At 65.7% G+C, this 15,140-nt stretch overlaps 24 non-coding genes across 24 annotated transcripts; all 24 read right to left on the bottom strand.

Annotated features, from left to right (window-relative positions):
- Window positions 1-159: 159 nt before the first annotated feature.
- Window positions 160-232, bottom strand: TRNAR-ACG (transfer RNA arginine (anticodon ACG)). The gene has a single exon. It is a non-coding gene; the product is annotated as a tRNA-Arg (tRNA).
- Window positions 233-449: 217 nt separating this feature from the next.
- Window positions 450-522, bottom strand: TRNAV-CAC (transfer RNA valine (anticodon CAC)). Its single transcript has one exon. It is a non-coding gene; the product is annotated as a tRNA-Val (tRNA).
- A 567-nt stretch (window positions 523-1,089) lies between these two features.
- TRNAR-ACG (transfer RNA arginine (anticodon ACG)) lies at window positions 1,090-1,162 on the bottom strand. The gene has a single exon. It is a non-coding gene; the product is annotated as a tRNA-Arg (tRNA).
- A 218-nt stretch (window positions 1,163-1,380) lies between these two features.
- On the bottom strand, window positions 1,381-1,453 carry TRNAV-CAC (transfer RNA valine (anticodon CAC)). The gene has a single exon. It is a non-coding gene; the product is annotated as a tRNA-Val (tRNA).
- Window positions 1,454-3,283: 1,830 nt separating this feature from the next.
- Window positions 3,284-3,356, bottom strand: TRNAV-CAC (transfer RNA valine (anticodon CAC)). Its single transcript has one exon. It is a non-coding gene; the product is annotated as a tRNA-Val (tRNA).
- An 870-nt stretch (window positions 3,357-4,226) lies between these two features.
- TRNAV-CAC (transfer RNA valine (anticodon CAC)) lies at window positions 4,227-4,299 on the bottom strand. Its single transcript has one exon. It is a non-coding gene; the product is annotated as a tRNA-Val (tRNA).
- Window positions 4,300-4,878: 579 nt separating this feature from the next.
- TRNAR-ACG (transfer RNA arginine (anticodon ACG)) lies at window positions 4,879-4,951 on the bottom strand. The gene has a single exon. It is a non-coding gene; the product is annotated as a tRNA-Arg (tRNA).
- Window positions 4,952-5,168: 217 nt separating this feature from the next.
- TRNAV-CAC (transfer RNA valine (anticodon CAC)) lies at window positions 5,169-5,241 on the bottom strand. The gene has a single exon. It is a non-coding gene; the product is annotated as a tRNA-Val (tRNA).
- Window positions 5,242-5,820: 579 nt separating this feature from the next.
- TRNAR-ACG (transfer RNA arginine (anticodon ACG)) lies at window positions 5,821-5,893 on the bottom strand. The gene has a single exon. It is a non-coding gene; the product is annotated as a tRNA-Arg (tRNA).
- Window positions 5,894-6,111: 218 nt separating this feature from the next.
- TRNAV-CAC (transfer RNA valine (anticodon CAC)) lies at window positions 6,112-6,184 on the bottom strand. The gene has a single exon. It is a non-coding gene; the product is annotated as a tRNA-Val (tRNA).
- A 567-nt stretch (window positions 6,185-6,751) lies between these two features.
- Window positions 6,752-6,824, bottom strand: TRNAR-ACG (transfer RNA arginine (anticodon ACG)). The gene has a single exon. It is a non-coding gene; the product is annotated as a tRNA-Arg (tRNA).
- Window positions 6,825-7,043: 219 nt separating this feature from the next.
- Window positions 7,044-7,116, bottom strand: TRNAV-CAC (transfer RNA valine (anticodon CAC)). Its single transcript has one exon. It is a non-coding gene; the product is annotated as a tRNA-Val (tRNA).
- A 567-nt stretch (window positions 7,117-7,683) lies between these two features.
- TRNAR-ACG (transfer RNA arginine (anticodon ACG)) lies at window positions 7,684-7,756 on the bottom strand. Its single transcript has one exon. It is a non-coding gene; the product is annotated as a tRNA-Arg (tRNA).
- A 1,172-nt stretch (window positions 7,757-8,928) lies between these two features.
- On the bottom strand, window positions 8,929-9,001 carry TRNAV-CAC (transfer RNA valine (anticodon CAC)). The gene has a single exon. It is a non-coding gene; the product is annotated as a tRNA-Val (tRNA).
- A 579-nt stretch (window positions 9,002-9,580) lies between these two features.
- TRNAR-ACG (transfer RNA arginine (anticodon ACG)) lies at window positions 9,581-9,653 on the bottom strand. The gene has a single exon. It is a non-coding gene; the product is annotated as a tRNA-Arg (tRNA).
- A 218-nt stretch (window positions 9,654-9,871) lies between these two features.
- Window positions 9,872-9,944, bottom strand: TRNAV-CAC (transfer RNA valine (anticodon CAC)). Its single transcript has one exon. It is a non-coding gene; the product is annotated as a tRNA-Val (tRNA).
- A 585-nt stretch (window positions 9,945-10,529) lies between these two features.
- On the bottom strand, window positions 10,530-10,602 carry TRNAR-ACG (transfer RNA arginine (anticodon ACG)). The gene has a single exon. It is a non-coding gene; the product is annotated as a tRNA-Arg (tRNA).
- A 219-nt stretch (window positions 10,603-10,821) lies between these two features.
- Window positions 10,822-10,894, bottom strand: TRNAV-CAC (transfer RNA valine (anticodon CAC)). Its single transcript has one exon. It is a non-coding gene; the product is annotated as a tRNA-Val (tRNA).
- Window positions 10,895-11,461: 567 nt separating this feature from the next.
- TRNAR-ACG (transfer RNA arginine (anticodon ACG)) lies at window positions 11,462-11,534 on the bottom strand. Its single transcript has one exon. It is a non-coding gene; the product is annotated as a tRNA-Arg (tRNA).
- Window positions 11,535-11,754: 220 nt separating this feature from the next.
- On the bottom strand, window positions 11,755-11,827 carry TRNAV-CAC (transfer RNA valine (anticodon CAC)). Its single transcript has one exon. It is a non-coding gene; the product is annotated as a tRNA-Val (tRNA).
- A 567-nt stretch (window positions 11,828-12,394) lies between these two features.
- Window positions 12,395-12,467, bottom strand: TRNAR-ACG (transfer RNA arginine (anticodon ACG)). The gene has a single exon. It is a non-coding gene; the product is annotated as a tRNA-Arg (tRNA).
- Window positions 12,468-13,633: 1,166 nt separating this feature from the next.
- On the bottom strand, window positions 13,634-13,706 carry TRNAV-CAC (transfer RNA valine (anticodon CAC)). Its single transcript has one exon. It is a non-coding gene; the product is annotated as a tRNA-Val (tRNA).
- A 579-nt stretch (window positions 13,707-14,285) lies between these two features.
- TRNAR-ACG (transfer RNA arginine (anticodon ACG)) lies at window positions 14,286-14,358 on the bottom strand. The gene has a single exon. It is a non-coding gene; the product is annotated as a tRNA-Arg (tRNA).
- A 217-nt stretch (window positions 14,359-14,575) lies between these two features.
- TRNAV-CAC (transfer RNA valine (anticodon CAC)) lies at window positions 14,576-14,648 on the bottom strand. Its single transcript has one exon. It is a non-coding gene; the product is annotated as a tRNA-Val (tRNA).
- Between the last annotated feature and the right edge of the window lie 492 nt (window positions 14,649-15,140).

Here is a 15,140-nt window from a genome sequence, read left to right as displayed (position 1 = left end):
GGAGCGGCGCTGAAAGCCGCGGCCAGTGTTCCTCTTGGCCCCGTGGGGCACGCGCTTTTCCTGGCCGCCGGGGGAAGGAGAACAAAGAAGGGGAGGAAAGGGAAAGGGAAAGGGAAAGAAAAAAAAAAAGCACCCGCATCCCGGAAGGTGCCGTCACCACAAGCCAGGCAGGAGTCGAACCTGCAATCTCCTGATCCGTAGTCAGGCGCGTTATCCGTTGCGCCACTGGCCCACGCCTCCAGGTGAGGCGCGGGGGGGGCCGGCGCCAGGACCGAGGGTGCTGCCCGCCCGGGCTTCTTTCTCCCAGCAGCACCGAAGAGAACGGCGGACAAAAGGCTGCCGTAGGCCCAGAGCAGCGAGCGAGAGGGCACGAGCGCACGCCCAGGCGGCGAGCAGCTGCCCACTTGTGCAAGCCTGCGTTTTTCCAGGCCCCACGGCAAAAGGAGGCCTGTTTCTGCCTGGTTTCGAACCAGGGACCTTTCGCGTGTGAAGCGAACGTGATAACCACTACACTACAGAAACCCAGGGCCCGACACGGCCACTGAGGGGCCTGCCGGAGAGGCCCCCTTTGGCTGGCAGGCCGCCGCCGCCTCGGGCCCTGGCAGGTGGCCGCACGGCCGAGAGCACAGGCTCCGCTCGAAGGCCGGTTCCTCCCAGCAAGGCATTGGTGGTTCAGTGGTAGAATTCTCGCCCGCCACGCGGGAGGCCCGTGTTCGATTCACGGCCAATGCAGCCCCTTCTTTTTCCGCCGCGGCTCCTTCCCGGCCCCGCTGCCCGCCCTCGCAGCACCAAGAGCTGCAGGGCCTGCCGGCTGGCCTCGTGGCGCAACGGCAGCGCGTCTGACTCCAGATCAGAAGGCTATGTGTTCAAATCACATCGGGGTCAGGCGGGCGAAAAGTTTGGCGGGCGAGGAGGCCCGGTCACGGCAATGGAGCGGCGCTGAAAGCCGCGGCCAGTGTTCCTCTTGGCCCCGTGGGGCACGCGCTTTTCCTGGCCGCCGGGGGAAGGAGAACAAAGAAGGGGAGGAAAGGGAAAGGGAAAGGGAAAGAAAAAAAAAAAGCACCCGCATCCCGGAAGGTGCCGTCACCACAAGCCAGGCAGGAGTCGAACCTGCAATCTCCTGATCCGTAGTCAGGCGCGTTATCCGTTGCGCCACTGGCCCACGCCTCCAGGTGAGGCGCGGGGGGGGGCCGGCGCCAGGACCGAGGGTGCTGCCCGCCCGGGCTTCTTTCTCCCAGCAGCACCGAAGAGAACGGCGGACAAAAGGCTGCCGTAGGCCCAGAGCAGCGAGCGAGAGGGCACGAGCGCACGCCCAGGCGGCGAGCAGCTGCCCACTTGTGCAAGCCTGCGTTTTTCCAGGCCCCACGGCAAAAGGAGGCCTGTTTCTGCCTGGTTTCGAACCAGGGACCTTTCGCGTGTGAAGCGAACGTGATAACCACTACACTACAGAAACCCAGGGCCCGACACGGCCACTGAGGGGCCTGCCGGAGAGGCCCCCTTTGGCTGGCAGGCCGCCGCCGCCTCGGGCCCTGGCAGGTGGCCGCACGGCCGAGAGCACAGGCTCCGCTCGAAGGCCGGTTCCTCCCAGCAAGGCATTGGTGGTTCAGTGGTAGAATTCTCGCCCGCCACGCGGGAGGCCCGTGTTCGATTCACGGCCAATGCAGCCCCTTCTTTTTCCGCCGCGGCTCCTTCCCGGCCCCGCTGCCCGCCCTCGCAGCACCAAGAGCTGCAGGGCCTGCCGGCTGGCCTCGTGGCGCAACGGCAGCGCGTCTGACTCCAGATCAGAAGGCTATGTGTTCAAATCACATCGGGGTCAGGCGGCCGAAAAGTTTGGCGGGCGAGGAGGCCCGGTCACGGCAATGGAGCGGCGCTGAAAGCCGCGGCCAGTGTTCCTCTTGGCCCCGTGGGGCACGCGCTTTTCCTGGCCGCCGGGGGAAGGAGAACAAAGAAGGGGAGGAAAGGGAAAGGGAAAGGGAAAGGGAAAGGGAAAGGGAAAGAAAAAAAAAAAGCACCCGCATCCCGGAAGGTGCCGTCACCACAAGCCAGGCAGGAGTCGAACCTGCAATCTCCTGATCCGTAGTCAGGCGGGTTATCCGTTGCGCCACTGGCCCACGCCTGCAGGTGAGGCGCGGGGGGGGCCGGCGCCAGGACCGAGGGTGCTGCCCGCCCGGGCTTCTTTCTCCCAGCAGCACCGAAGAGAACGGCGGACAAAAGGCTGCCGTAGGCCCAGAGCAGCGAGCGAGAGGGCACGAGCGCACGCCCAGGCGGCGAGCAGCTGCCCACTTGTGCAAGCCTGCGTTTTTCCAGGCCCCACGGCAAAAGGAGGCCTGTTTCTGCCTGGTTTCGAACCAGGGACCTTTCGCGTGTGAAGCGAACATGATAACCACTACACTACAGAAACCCAGGGCCCGACACGGCCACTGAGGGGCCTGCCGGAGAGGCCCCCTTTGGCTGGCAGGCCGCCGCCGCCTCGGGCCCTGGCAGGTGGCCGCACGGCCGAGAGCACAGGCTCCGCTCGAAGGCCGGTTCCTCCCAGCAAGGCATTGGTGGTTCAGTGGTAGAATTCTCGCCCGCCACGTGGGAGGCCCGTGTTCGATTCACGGCCAATGCAGCCCCTTCTTTTTCCGCCGCGGCTCCTTCCCGGCCCCGCTGCCCGCCCTCGCAGCACCAAGAGCTGCAGGGCCTGCCGGCTGGCCTCGTGGCGCAACGGCAGCGCGTCTGACTCCAGATCAGAAGGCTATGTGTTCAAATCACATCGGGGTCAGGCGGGCGAAAAGTTTGGCGGGCGAGGAGGCCCGGTCACGGCAATGGAGCGGCGCTGAAAGCCGCGGCCAGTGTTCCTCTTGGCCCCGTGGGGCACGCGCTTTTCCTGGCCGCCGGGGGAAGGAGAACAAAGAAGGGGAGGAAAGGGAAAGGGAAAGGGAAAGGGAAAGGGAAAGGGAAAGGGAAAGAAAAAAAAAAAGCACCCGCATCCCGGAAGGTGCCGTCACCACAAGCCAGGCAGGAGTCGAACCTGCAATCTCCTGATCCGTAGTCAGGCACGTTATCCGTTGCGCCACTGGCCCACGCCTCCAGGTGAGGCGCGGGGGGGGGCCGGCGCCAGGACCGAGGGTGCTGCCCGCCCGGGCTTCTTTCTCCCAGCAGCACCGAAGAGAACGGCGGACAAAAGGCTGCCGTAGGCCCAGAGCAGCGAGCGAGAGGGCACGAGCGCACGCCCAGGCGGCGAGCAGCTGCCCACTTGTGCAAGCCTGCGTTTTTCCAGGCCCCACGGCAAAAGGAGGCCTGTTTCTGCCTGGTTTCGAACCAGGGACCTTTCGCGTGTGAAGCGAACGTGATAACCACTACACTACAGAAACCCAGGGCCCAACACGGCCACTGAGGGGCCTGCCGGAGAGGCCCCCTTTGGCTGGCAGGCCGCCGCCGCCTCGGGCCCTGGCAGGTGGCCGCACGGCCGAGAGCACAGGCTCCGCTCGAAGGCCGGTTCCTCCCAGCAAGGCATTGGTGGTTCAGTGGTAGAATTCTCGCCCGCCACGCGGGAGGCCCGTGTTCGATTCACGGCCAATGCAGCCCCTTCTTTTTCCGCCGCGGCTCCTTCCCGGCCCCGCTGCCCGCCCTCGCAGCACCAAGAGCTGCAGGGCCTGCCGGCTGGCCTCGTGGCGCAACGGCAGCGCGTCTGACTCCAGATCAGAAGGCTATGTGTTCAAATCACATCGGGGTCAGGCGGGCGAAAAGTTTGGCGGGCGAGGAGGCCCGGTCACGGCAATGGAGCGGCGCTGAAAGCCGCGGCCAGTGTTCCTCTTGGCCCCGTGGGGCACGCGCTTTTCCTGGCCGCCGGGGGAAGGAGAACAAAGAAGGGGAGGAAAGGGAAAGGGAAAGGGAAAGGGAAAGGGAAAGAAAAAAAAAAAGCACCCGCATCCCGGAAGGTGCCGTCACCACAAGCCAGGCAGGAGTCGAACCTGCAATCTCCTGATCCGTAGTCAGGCACGTTATCCGTTGCGCCACTGGCCCACGCCTCCAGGTGAGGCGCGGGGGGGGGCCGGCGCCAGGACCGAGGGTGCTGCCCGCCCGGGCTTCTTTCTCCCAGCAGCACCGAAGAGAACGGCGGACAAAAGGCTGCCGTAGGCCCAGAGCAGCGAGCGAGAGGGCACGAGCGCACGCCCAGGCGGCGAGCAGCTGCCCACTTGTGCAAGCCTGCGTTTTTCCAGGCCCCACGGCAAAAGGAGGCCTGTTTCTGCCTGGTTTCGAACCAGGGACCTTTCGCGTGTGAAGCGAACGTGATAACCACTACACTACAGAAACCCAGGGCCCAACACGGCCACTGAGGGGCCTGCCGGAGAGGCCCCCTTTGGCTGGCAGGCCGCCGCCGCCTCGGGCCCTGGCAGGTGGCCGCACGGCCGAGAGCACAGGCTCCGCTCGAAGGCCGGTTCCTCCCAGCAAGGCATTGGTGGTTCAGTGGTAGAATTCTCGCCCGCCACGCGGGAGGCCCGTGTTCGATTCACGGCCAATGCAGCCCCTTCTTTTTCCGCCGCGGCTCCTTCCCGGCCCCGCTGCCCGCCCTCGCAGCACCAAGAGCTGCAGGGCCTGCCGGCTGGCCTCGTGGCGCAACGGCAGCGCGTCTGACTCCAGATCAGAAGGCTATGTGTTCAAATCACATCGGGGTCAGGCGGGCGAAAAGTTTGGCGGGCGAGGAGGCCCGGTCACGGCAATGGAGCGGCGCTGAAAGCCGCGGCCAGTGTTCCTCTTGGCCCCGTGGGGCACGCGCTTTTCCTGGCCGCCGGGGGAAGGAGAACAAAGAAGGGGAGGAAAGGGAAAGGGAAAGGGAAAGGGAAAGGGAAAGAAAAAAAAAAAGCACCCGCATCCCGGAAGGTGCCGTCACCACAAGCCAGGCAGGAGTCGAACCTGCAATCTCCTGATCCGTAGTCAGGCGCGTTATCCGTTGCGCCACTGGCCCACGCCTCCAGGTGAGGCGCGGGGGGGGCCGGCGCCAGGACCGAGGGTGCTGCCCGCCCGGGCTTCTTTCTCCCAGCAGCACCGAAGAGAACGGCGGACAAAAGGCTGCCGTAGGCCCAGAGCAGCGAGCGAGAGGGCACGAGCGCACGCCCAGGCGGCGAGCAGCTGCCCACTTGTGCAAGCCTGCGTTTTTCCAGGCCCCACGGCAAAAGGAGGCCTGTTTCTGCCTGGTTTCGAACCAGGGACCTTTCGCGTGTGAAGCGAACGTGATAACCACTACACTACAGAAACCCAGGGCCCGACACGGCCACTGAGGGGCCTGCCGGAGAGGCCCCCTTTGGCTGGCAGGCCGCCGCCGCCTCGGGCCCTGGCAGGTGGCCGCACGGCCGAGAGCACAGGCTCCGCTCGAAGGCCGGTTCCTCCCAGCAAGGCATTGGTGGTTCAGTGGTAGAATTCTCGCCCGCCACGCGGGAGGCCCGTGTTCGATTCACGGCCAATGCAGCCCCTTCTTTTTCCGCCGCGGCTCCTTCCCGGCCCCGCTGCCCACCCTCGCAGCACCAAGAGCTGCAGGGCCTGCCGGCTGGCCTCGTGGCGCAACGGCAGCGCGTCTGACTCCAGATCAGAAGGCTATGTGTTCAAATCACATCGGGGTCAGGCGGGCGAAAAGTTTGGCGGGCGAGGAGGCCCGGTCACGGCAATGGAGCGGCGCTGAAAGCCGCGGCCAGTGTTCCTCTTGGCCCCGTGGGGCACGCGCTTTTCCTGGCCGCCGGGGGAAGGAGAACAAAGAAGGGGAGGAAAGGGAAAGGGAAAGGGAAAGGGAAAGGGAAAGAAAAAAAAAAAGCACCCGCATCCCGGAAGGTGCCGTCACCACAAGCCAGGCAGGAGTCGAACCTGCAATCTCCTGATCCGTAGTCAGGCGCGTTATCCGTTGCGCCACTGGCCCACGCCTCCAGGTGAGGCGCGGGGGGGGGCCGGCGCCAGGACCGAGGGTGCTGCCCGCCCGGGCTTCTTTCTCCCAGCAGCACCGAAGAGAACGGCGGACAAAAGGCTGCCGTAGGCCCAGAGCAGCGAGCGAGAGGGCACGAGCGCACGCCCAGGCGGCGAGCAGCTGCCCACTTGTGCAAGCCTGCGTTTTTCCAGGCCCCACGGCAAAAGGAGGCCTGTTTCTGCCTGGTTTCGAACCAGGGACCTTTCGCGTGTGAAGCGAACGTGATAACCACTACACTACAGAAACCCAGGGCCCGACACGGCCACTGAGGGGCCTGCCGGAGAGGCCCCCTTTGGCTGGCAGGCCGCCGCCGCCTCGGGCCCTGGCAGGTGGCCGCACGGCCGAGAGCACAGGCTCCGCTCGAAGGCCGGTTCCTCCCAGCAAGGCATTGGTGGTTCAGTGGTAGAATTCTCGCCCGCCACGCGGGAGGCCCGTGTTCGATTCACGGCCAATGCAGCCCCTTCTTTTTCCGCCGCGGCTCCTTCCCGGCCCCGCTGCCCGCCCTCGCAGCACCAAGAGCTGCAGGGCCTGCCGGCTGGCCTCGTGGCGCAACGGCAGCGCGTCTGACTCCAGATCAGAAGGCTATGTGTTCAAATCACATCGGGGTCAGGCGGGCGAAAAGTTTGGCGGGCGAGGAGGCCCGGTCACGGCAATGGAGCGGCGCTGAAAGCCGCGGCCAGTGTTCCTCTTGGCCCCGTGGGGCACGCGCTTTTCCTGGCCGCCGGGGGAAGGAGAACAAAGAAGGGGAGGAAAGGGAAAGGGAAAGGGAAAGAAAAAAAAAAAGCACCCGCATCCCGGAAGGTGCCGTCACCACAAGCCAGGCAGGAGTCGAACCTGCAATCTCCTGATCCGTAGTCAGGCGCGTTATCCGTTGCGCCACTGGCCCACGCCTCCAGGTGAGGCGCGGGGGGGGGGCCGGCGCCAGGACCGAGGGTGCTGCCCGCCCGGGCTTCTTTCTCCCAGCAGCACCGAAGAGAACGGCGGACAAAAGGCTGCCGTAGGCCCAGAGCAGCGAGCGAGAGGGCACGAGCGCACGCCCAGGCGGCGAGCAGCTGCCCACTTGTGCAAGCCTGCGTTTTTCCAGGCCCCACGGCAAAAGGAGGCCTGTTTCTGCCTGGTTTCGAACCAGGGACCTTTCGCGTGTGAAGCGAACGTGATAACCACTACACTACAGAAACCCAGGGCCCGACACGGCCACTGAGGGGCCTGCCGGAGAGGCCCCCTTTGGCTGGCAGGCCGCCGCCGCCTCGGGCCCTGGCAGGTGGCCGCACGGCCGAGAGCACAGGCTCCGCTCGAAGGCCGGTTCCTCCCAGCAAGGCATTGGTGGTTCAGTGGTAGAATTCTCGCCCGCCACGCGGGAGGCCCGTGTTCGATTCACGGCCAATGCAGCCCCTTCTTTTTCCGCCGCGGCTCCTTCCCGGCCCCGCTGCCCGCCCTCGCAGCACCAAGAGCTGCAGGGCCTGCCGGCTGGCCTCGTAGCGCAACGGCAGCGCGTCTGACTCCAGATCAGAAGGCTATGTGTTCAAATCACATCGGGGTCAGGCGGGCGAAAAGTTTGGCGGGCGAGGAGGCCCGGTCACGGCAATGGAGCGGCGCTGAAAGCCGCGGCCAGTGTTCCTCTTGGCCCCGTGGGGCACGCGCTTTTCCTGGCCGCCGGGGGAAGGAGAACAAAGAAGGGGAGGAAAGGGAAAGGGAAAGGGAAAGAAAAAAAAAAAGCACCCGCATCCCGGAAGGTGCCGTCACCACAAGCCAGGCAGGAGTCGAACCTGCAATCTCCTGATCCGTAGTCAGGCGCGTTATCCGTTGCGCCACTGGCCCACGCCTGCAGGTGAGGCGCGGGGGGGGCCGGCGCCAGGACCGAGGGTGCTGCCCGCCCGGGCTTCTTTCTCCCAGCAGCACCGAAGAGAACGGCGGACAAAAGGCTGCCGTAGGCCCAGAGCAGCGAGCGAGAGGGCACGAGCGCACGCCCAGGCGGCGAGCAGCTGCCCACTTGTGCAAGCCTGCGTTTTTCCAGGCCCCACGGCAAAAGGAGGCCTGTTTCTGCCTGGTTTCGAACCAGGGACCTTTCGCGTGTGAAGCGAACATGATAACCACTACACTACAGAAACCCAGGGCCCGACACGGCCACTGAGGGGCCTGCCGGAGAGGCCCCCTTTGGCTGGCAGGCCGCCGCCGCCTCGGGCCCTGGCAGGTGGCCGCACGGCCGAGAGCACAGGCTCCGCTCGAAGGCCGGTTCCTCCCAGCAAGGCATTGGTGGTTCAGTGGTAGAATTCTCGCCCGCCACGCGGGAGGCCCGTGTTCGATTCACGGCCAATGCAGCCCCTTCTTTTTCCGCCGCGGCTCCTTCCCGGCCCCGCTGCCCGCCCTCGCAGCACCAAGAGCTGCAGGGCCTGCCGGCTGGCCTCGTGGCGCAACGGCAGCGCGTCTGACTCCAGATCAGAAGGCTATGTGTTCAAATCACATCGGGGTCAGGCGGGCGAAAAGTTTGGCGGGCGAGGAGGCCCGGTCACGGCAATGGAGCGGCGCTGAAAGCCGCGGCCAGTGTTCCTCTTGGCCCCGTGGGGCACGCGCTTTTCCTGGCCGCCGGGGGAAGGAGAACAAAGAAGGGGAGGAAAGGGAAAGGGAAAGGGAAAGGGAAAGGGAAAGGGAAAGGGAAAGAAAAAAAAAAAGCACCCGCATCCCGGAAGGTGCCGTCACCACAAGCCAGGCAGGAGTCGAACCTGCAATCTCCTGATCCGTAGTCAGGCACGTTATCCGTTGCGCCACTGGCCCACGCCTCCAGGTGAGGCGCGGGGGGGGGCCGGCGCCAGGACCGAGGGTGCTGCCCGCCCGGGCTTCTTTCTCCCAGCAGCACCGAAGAGAACGGCGGACAAAAGGCTGCCGTAGGCCCAGAGCAGCGAGCGAGAGGGCACGAGCGCACGCCCAGGCGGCGAGCAGCTGCCCACTTGTGCAAGCCTGCGTTTTTCCAGGCCCCACGGCAAAAGGAGGCCTGTTTCTGCCTGGTTTCGAACCAGGGACCTTTCGCGTGTGAAGCGAACGTGATAACCACTACACTACAGAAACCCAGGGCCCAACACGGCCACTGAGGGGCCTGCCGGAGAGGCCCCCTTTGGCTGGCAGGCCGCCGCCGCCTCGGGCCCTGGCAGGTGGCCGCACGGCCGAGAGCACAGGCTCCGCTCGAAGGCCGGTTCCTCCCAGCAAGGCATTGGTGGTTCAGTGGTAGAATTCTCGCCCGCCACGCGGGAGGCCCGTGTTCGATTCACGGCCAATGCAGCCCCTTCTTTTTCCGCCGCGGCTCCTTCCCGGCCCCGCTGCCCGCCCTCGCAGCACCAAGAGCTGCAGGGCCTGCCGGCTGGCCTCGTGGCGCAACGGCAGCGCGTCTGACTCCAGATCAGAAGGCTATGTGTTCAAATCACATCGGGGTCAGGCGGGCGAAAAGTTTGGCGGGCGAGGAGGCCCGGTCACGGCAATGGAGCGGCGCTGAAAGCCGCGGCCAGTGTTCCTCTTGGCCCCGTGGGGCACGCGCTTTTCCTGGCCGCCGGGGGAAGGAGAACAAAGAAGGGGAGGAAAGGGAAAGGGAAAGGGAAAGGGAAAGGGAAAGAAAAAAAAAAAGCACCCGCATCCCGGAAGGTGCCGTCACCACAAGCCAGGCAGGAGTCGAACCTGCAATCTCCTGATCCGTAGTCAGGCGCGTTATCCGTTGCGCCACTGGCCCACGCCTCCAGGTGAGGCGCGGGGGGGGGCCGGCGCCAGGACCGAGGGTGCTGCCCGCCCGGGCTTCTTTCTCCCAGCAGCACCGAAGAGAACGGCGGACAAAAGGCTGCCGTAGGCCCAGAGCAGCGAGCGAGAGGGCACGAGCGCACGCCCAGGCGGCGAGCAGCTGCCCACTTGTGCAAGCCTGCGTTTTTCCAGGCCCCACGGCAAAAGGAGGCCTGTTTCTGCCTGGTTTCGAACCAGGGACCTTTCGCGTGTGAAGCGAACGTGATAACCACTACACTACAGAAACCCAGGGCCCGACACGGCCACTGAGGGGCCTGCCGGAGAGGCCCCCTTTGGCTGGCAGGCCGCCGCCGCCTCGGGCCCTGGCAGGTGGCCGCACGGCCGAGAGCACAGGCTCCGCTCGAAGGCCGGTTCCTCCCAGCAAGGCATTGGTGGTTCAGTGGTAGAATTCTCGCCCGCCACGCGGGAGGCCCGTGTTCGATTCACGGCCAATGCAGCCCCTTCTTTTTCCGCCGCGGCTCCTTCCCGGCCCCGCTGCCCACCCTCGCAGCACCAAGAGCTGCAGGGCCTGCCGGCTGGCCTCGTGGCGCAACGGCAGCGCGTCTGACTCCAGATCAGAAGGCTATGTGTTCAAATCACATCGGGGTCAGGCGGGCGAAAAGTTTGGCGGGCGAGGAGGCCCGGTCACGGCAATGGAGCGGCGCTGAAAGCCGCGGCCAGTGTTCCTCTTGGCCCCGTGGGGCACACGCTTTTCCTGGCCGCCGGGGGAAGGAGAACAAAGAAGGGGAGGAAAGGGAAAGGGAAAGGGAAAGGGAAAGGGAAAGGGAAAGAAAAAAAAAAAGCACCCGCATCCCGGAAGGTGCCGTCACCACAAGCCAGGCAGGAGTCGAACCTGCAATCTCCTGATCCGTAGTCAGGCGCGTTATCCGTTGCGCCACTGGCCCACGCCTCCAGGTGAGGCGCGGGGGGGGGGCCGGCGCCAGGACCGAGGGTGCTGCCCGCCCGGGCTTCTTTCTCCCAGCAGCACCGAAGAGAACGGCGGACAAAAGGCTGCCGTAGGCCCAGAGCAGCGAGCGAGAGGGCACGAGCGCACGCCCAGGCGGCGAGCAGCTGCCCACTTGTGCAAGCCTGCGTTTTTCCAGGCCCCACGGCAAAAGGAGGCCTGTTTCTGCCTGGTTTCGAACCAGGGACCTTTCGCGTGTGAAGCGAACGTGATAACCACTACACTACAGAAACCCAGGGCCCGACACGGCCACTGAGGGGCCTGCCGGAGAGGCCCCCTTTGGCTGGCAGGCCGCCGCCGCCTCGGGCCCTGGCAGGTGGCCGCACGGCCGAGAGCACAGGCTCCGCTCGAAGGCCGGTTCCTCCCAGCAAGGCATTGGTGGTTCAGTGGTAGAATTCTCGCCCGCCACGCGGGAGGCCCGTGTTCGATTCACGGCCAATGCAGCCCCTTCTTTTTCCGCCGCGGCTCCTTCCCGGCCCCGCTGCCCGCCCTCGCAGCACCAAGAGCTGCAGGGCCTGCCGGCTGGCCTCGTGGCGCAACGGCAGCGCGTCTGACTCCAGATCAGAAGGCTATGTGTTCAAATCACATCGGGGTCAGGCGGGCGAAAAGTTTGGCGGGCGAGGAGGCCCGGTCACGGCAATGGAGCGGCGCTGAAAGCCGCGGCCAGTGTTCCTCTTGGCCCCGTGGGGCACGCGCTTTTCCTGGCCGCCGGGGGAAGGAGAACAAAGAAGGGGAGGAAAGGGAAAGGGAAAGGGAAAGAAAAAAAAAAAGCACCCGCATCCCGGAAGGTGCCGTCACCACAAGCCAGGCAGGAGTCGAACCTGCAATCTCCTGATCCGTAGTCAGGCGCGTTATCCGTTGCGCCACTGGCCCACGCCTCCAGGTGAGGCGCGGGGGGGGGGGCCGGCGCCAGGACCGAGGGTGCTGCCCGCCCGGGCTTCTTTCTCCCAGCAGCACCGAAGAGAACGGCGGACAAAAGGCTGCCGTAGGCCCAGAGCAGCGAGCGAGAGGGCACGAGCGCACGCCCAGGCGGCGAGCAGCTGCCCACTTGTGCAAGCCTGCGTTTTTCCAGGCCCCACGGCAAAAGGAGGCCTGTTTCTGCCTGGTTTCGAACCAGGGACCTTTCGCGTGTGAAGCGAACGTGATAACCACTACACTACAGAAACCCAGGGCCCGACACGGCCACTGAGGGGCCTGCCGGAGAGGCCCCCTTTGGCTGGCAGGCCGCCGCCGCCTCGGGCCCTGGCAGGTGGCCGCACGGCCGAGAGCACAGGCTCCGCTCGAAGGCCGGTTCCTCCCAGCAAGGCATTGGTGGTTCAGTGGTAGAATTCTCGCCCGCCACGCGGGAGGCCCGTGTTCGATTCACGGCCAATGCAGCCCCTTCTTTTTCCGCCGCGGCTCCTTCCCGGCCCCGCTGCCCGCCCTCGCAGCACCAAGAGCTGCAGGGCCTGCCGGCTGGCCTCGTGGCGCAACGGCAGCGCGTCTGACTCCAGATCAGAAGGCTATGTGTTCAAATCACATCGGGGTCAGGCGGGCGAAAAGTTTGGCGGGCGAGGAGGCCCGGTCACGGCAATGGAGCGGCGCTGAAAGCCGCGGCCAGTGTTCCTCTTGGCCCCGTGGGGCACGCGCTTTTCCTGGCCGCCGGGGGAAGGAGAACAAAGAAGGGGAGGAAAGGGAAAGGGAAAGGGAAAGAAAAAAAAAAAGCACCCGCATCCCGGAAGGTGCCGTCACCACAAGCCAGGCAGGAGTCGAACCTGCAATCTCCTGATCCGTAGTCAGGCGCGTTATCCGTTGCGCCACTGGCCCACGCCTGCAGGTGAGGCGCGGGGGGGGCCGGCGCCAGGACCGAGGGTGCTGCCCGCCCGGGCTTCTTTCTCCCAGCAGCACCGAAGAGAACGGCGGACAAAAGGCTGCCGTAGGCCCAGAGCAGCGAGCGAGAGGGCACGAGCGCACGCCCAGGCGGCGAGCAGCTGCCCACTTGTGCAAGCCTGCGTTTTTCCAGGCCCCACGGCAAAAGGAGGCCTGTTTCTGCCTGGTTTCGAACCAGGGACCTTTCGCGTGTGAAGCGAACATGATAACCACTACACTACAGAAACCCAGGGCCCGACACGGCCACTGAGGGGCCTGCCGGAGAGGCCCCCTTTGGCTGGCAGGCCGCCGCCGCCTCGGGCCCTGGCAGGTGGCCGCACGGCCGAGAGCACAGGCTCCGCTCGAAGGCCGGTTCCTCCCAGCAAGGCATTGGTGGTTCAGTGGTAGAATTCTCGCCCGCCACGCGGGAGGCCCGTGTTCGATTCACGGCCAATGCAGCCCCTTCTTTTTCCGCCGCGGCTCCTTCCCGGCCCCGCTGCCCGCCCTCGCAGCACCAAGAGCTGCAGGGCCTGCCGGCTGGCCTCGTGGCGCAACGGCAGCGCGTCTGACTCCAGATCAGAAGGCTATGTGTTCAAATCACATCGGGGTCAGGCGGGCGAAAAGTTTGGCGGGCGAGGAGGCCCGGTCACGGCAATGGAGCGGCGCTGAAAGCCGCGGCCAGTGTTCCTCTTGGCCCCGTGGGGCACGCGCTTTTCCTGGCCGCCGGGGGAAGGAGAACAAAGAAGGGGAGGAAAGGGAAAGGGAAAGGGAAAGGGAAAGGGAAAGGGAAAGAAAAAAAAAAAGCACCCGCATCCCGGAAGGTGCCGTCACCACAAGCCAGGCAGGAGTCGAACCTGCAATCTCCTGATCCGTAGTCAGGCACGTTATCCGTTGCGCCACTGGCCCACGCCTCCAGGTGAGGCGCGGGGGGGGGCCGGCGCCAGGACCGAGGGTGCTGCCCGCCCGGGCTTCTTTCTCCCAGCAGCACCGAAGAGAACGGCGGACAAAAGGCTGCCGTAGGCCCAGAGCAGCGAGCGAGAGGGCACGAGCGCACGCCCAGGCGGCGAGCAGCTGCCCACTTGTGCAAGCCTGCGTTTTTCCAGGCCCCACGGCAAAAGGAGGCCTGTTTCTGCCTGGTTTCGAACCAGGGACCTTTCGCGTGTGAAGCGAACGTGATAACCACTACACTACAGAAACCCAGGGCCCGACACGGCCACTGAGGGGCCTGCCGGAGAGGCCCCCTTTGGCTGGCAGGCCGCCGCCGCCTCGGGCCCTGGCAGGTGGCCGCACGGCCGAGAGCACAGGCTCCGCTCGAAGGCCGGTTCCTCCCAGCAAGGCATTGGTGGTTCAGTGGTAGAATTCTCGCCCGCCACGCGGGAGGCCCGTGTTCGATTCACGGCCAATGCAGCCCCTTCTTTTTCCGCCGCGGCTCCTTCCCGGCCCCGCTGCCCGCCCTCGCAGCACCAAGAGCTGCAGGGCCTGCCGGCTGGCCTCGTGGCGCAACGGCAGCGCGTCTGACTCCAGATCAGAAGGCTATGTGTTCAAATCACATCGGGGTCAGGCGGGCGAAAAGTTTGGCGGGCGAGGAGGCCCGGTCACGGCAATGGAGCGGCGCTGAAAGCCGCGGCCAGTGTTCCTCTTGGCCCCGTGGGGCACGCGCTTTTCCTGGCCGCCGGGGGAAGGAGAACAAAGAAGGGGAGGAAAGGGAAAGGGAAAGGGAAAGGGAAAGGGAAAGAAAAAAAAAAAGCACCCGCATCCCGGAAGGTGCCGTCACCACAAGCCAGGCAGGAGTCGAACCTGCAATCTCCTGATCCGTAGTCAGGCGCGTTATCCGTTGCGCCACTGGCCCACGCCTCCAGGTGAGGCGCGGGGGGGGCCGGCGCCAGGACCGAGGGTGCTGCCCGCCCGGGCTTCTTTCTCCCAGCAGCACCGAAGAGAACGGCGGACAAAAGGCTGCCGTAGGCCCAGAGCAGCGAGCGAGAGGGCACGAGCGCACGCCCAGGCGGCGAGCAGCTGCCCACTTGTGCAAGCCTGCGTTTTTCCAGGCCCCACGGCAAAAGGAGGCCTGTTTCTGCCTGGTTTCGAACCAGGGACCTTTCGCGTGTGAAGCGAACGTGATAACCACTACACTACAGAAACCCAGGGCCCGACACGGCCACTGAGGGGCCTGCCGGAGAGGCCCCCTTTGGCTGGCAGGCCGCCGCCGCCTCGGGCCCTGGCAGGTGGCCGCACGGCCGAGAGCACAGGCTCCGCTCGAAGGCCGGTTCCTCCCAGCAAGGCATTGGTGGTTCAGTGGTAGAATTCTCGCCCGCCACGCGGGAGGCCCGTGTTCGATTCACGGCCAATGCAGCCCCTTCTTTTTCCGCCGCGGCTCCTTCCCGGCCCCGCTGCCCACCCTCGCAGCACCAAGAGCTGCAGGGCCTGCCGGCTGGCCTCGTGGCGCAACGGCAGCGCGTCTGACTCCAGATCAGAAGGCTATGTGTTCAAATCACATCGGGGTCAGGCGGGCGAAAAGTTTGGCGGGCGAGGAGGCCCGGTCACGGCAATGGAGCGGCGCTGAAAGCCGCGGCCAGTGTTCCTCTTGGCCCCGTGGGGCACGCGCTTTTCCTGGCCGCCGGGGGAAGGAGAACA

This window comes from Pelodiscus sinensis, chromosome 3 (assembly GCF_049634645.1).
Source record: "Pelodiscus sinensis isolate JC-2024 chromosome 3, ASM4963464v1, whole genome shotgun sequence".
Taxonomy (NCBI): Eukaryota; Metazoa; Chordata; order Testudines; family Trionychidae; genus Pelodiscus; species Pelodiscus sinensis.
Note: the sequence above shows the minus strand (reverse complement) of the source record. Positions and strands in the feature narration are given on the sequence as shown.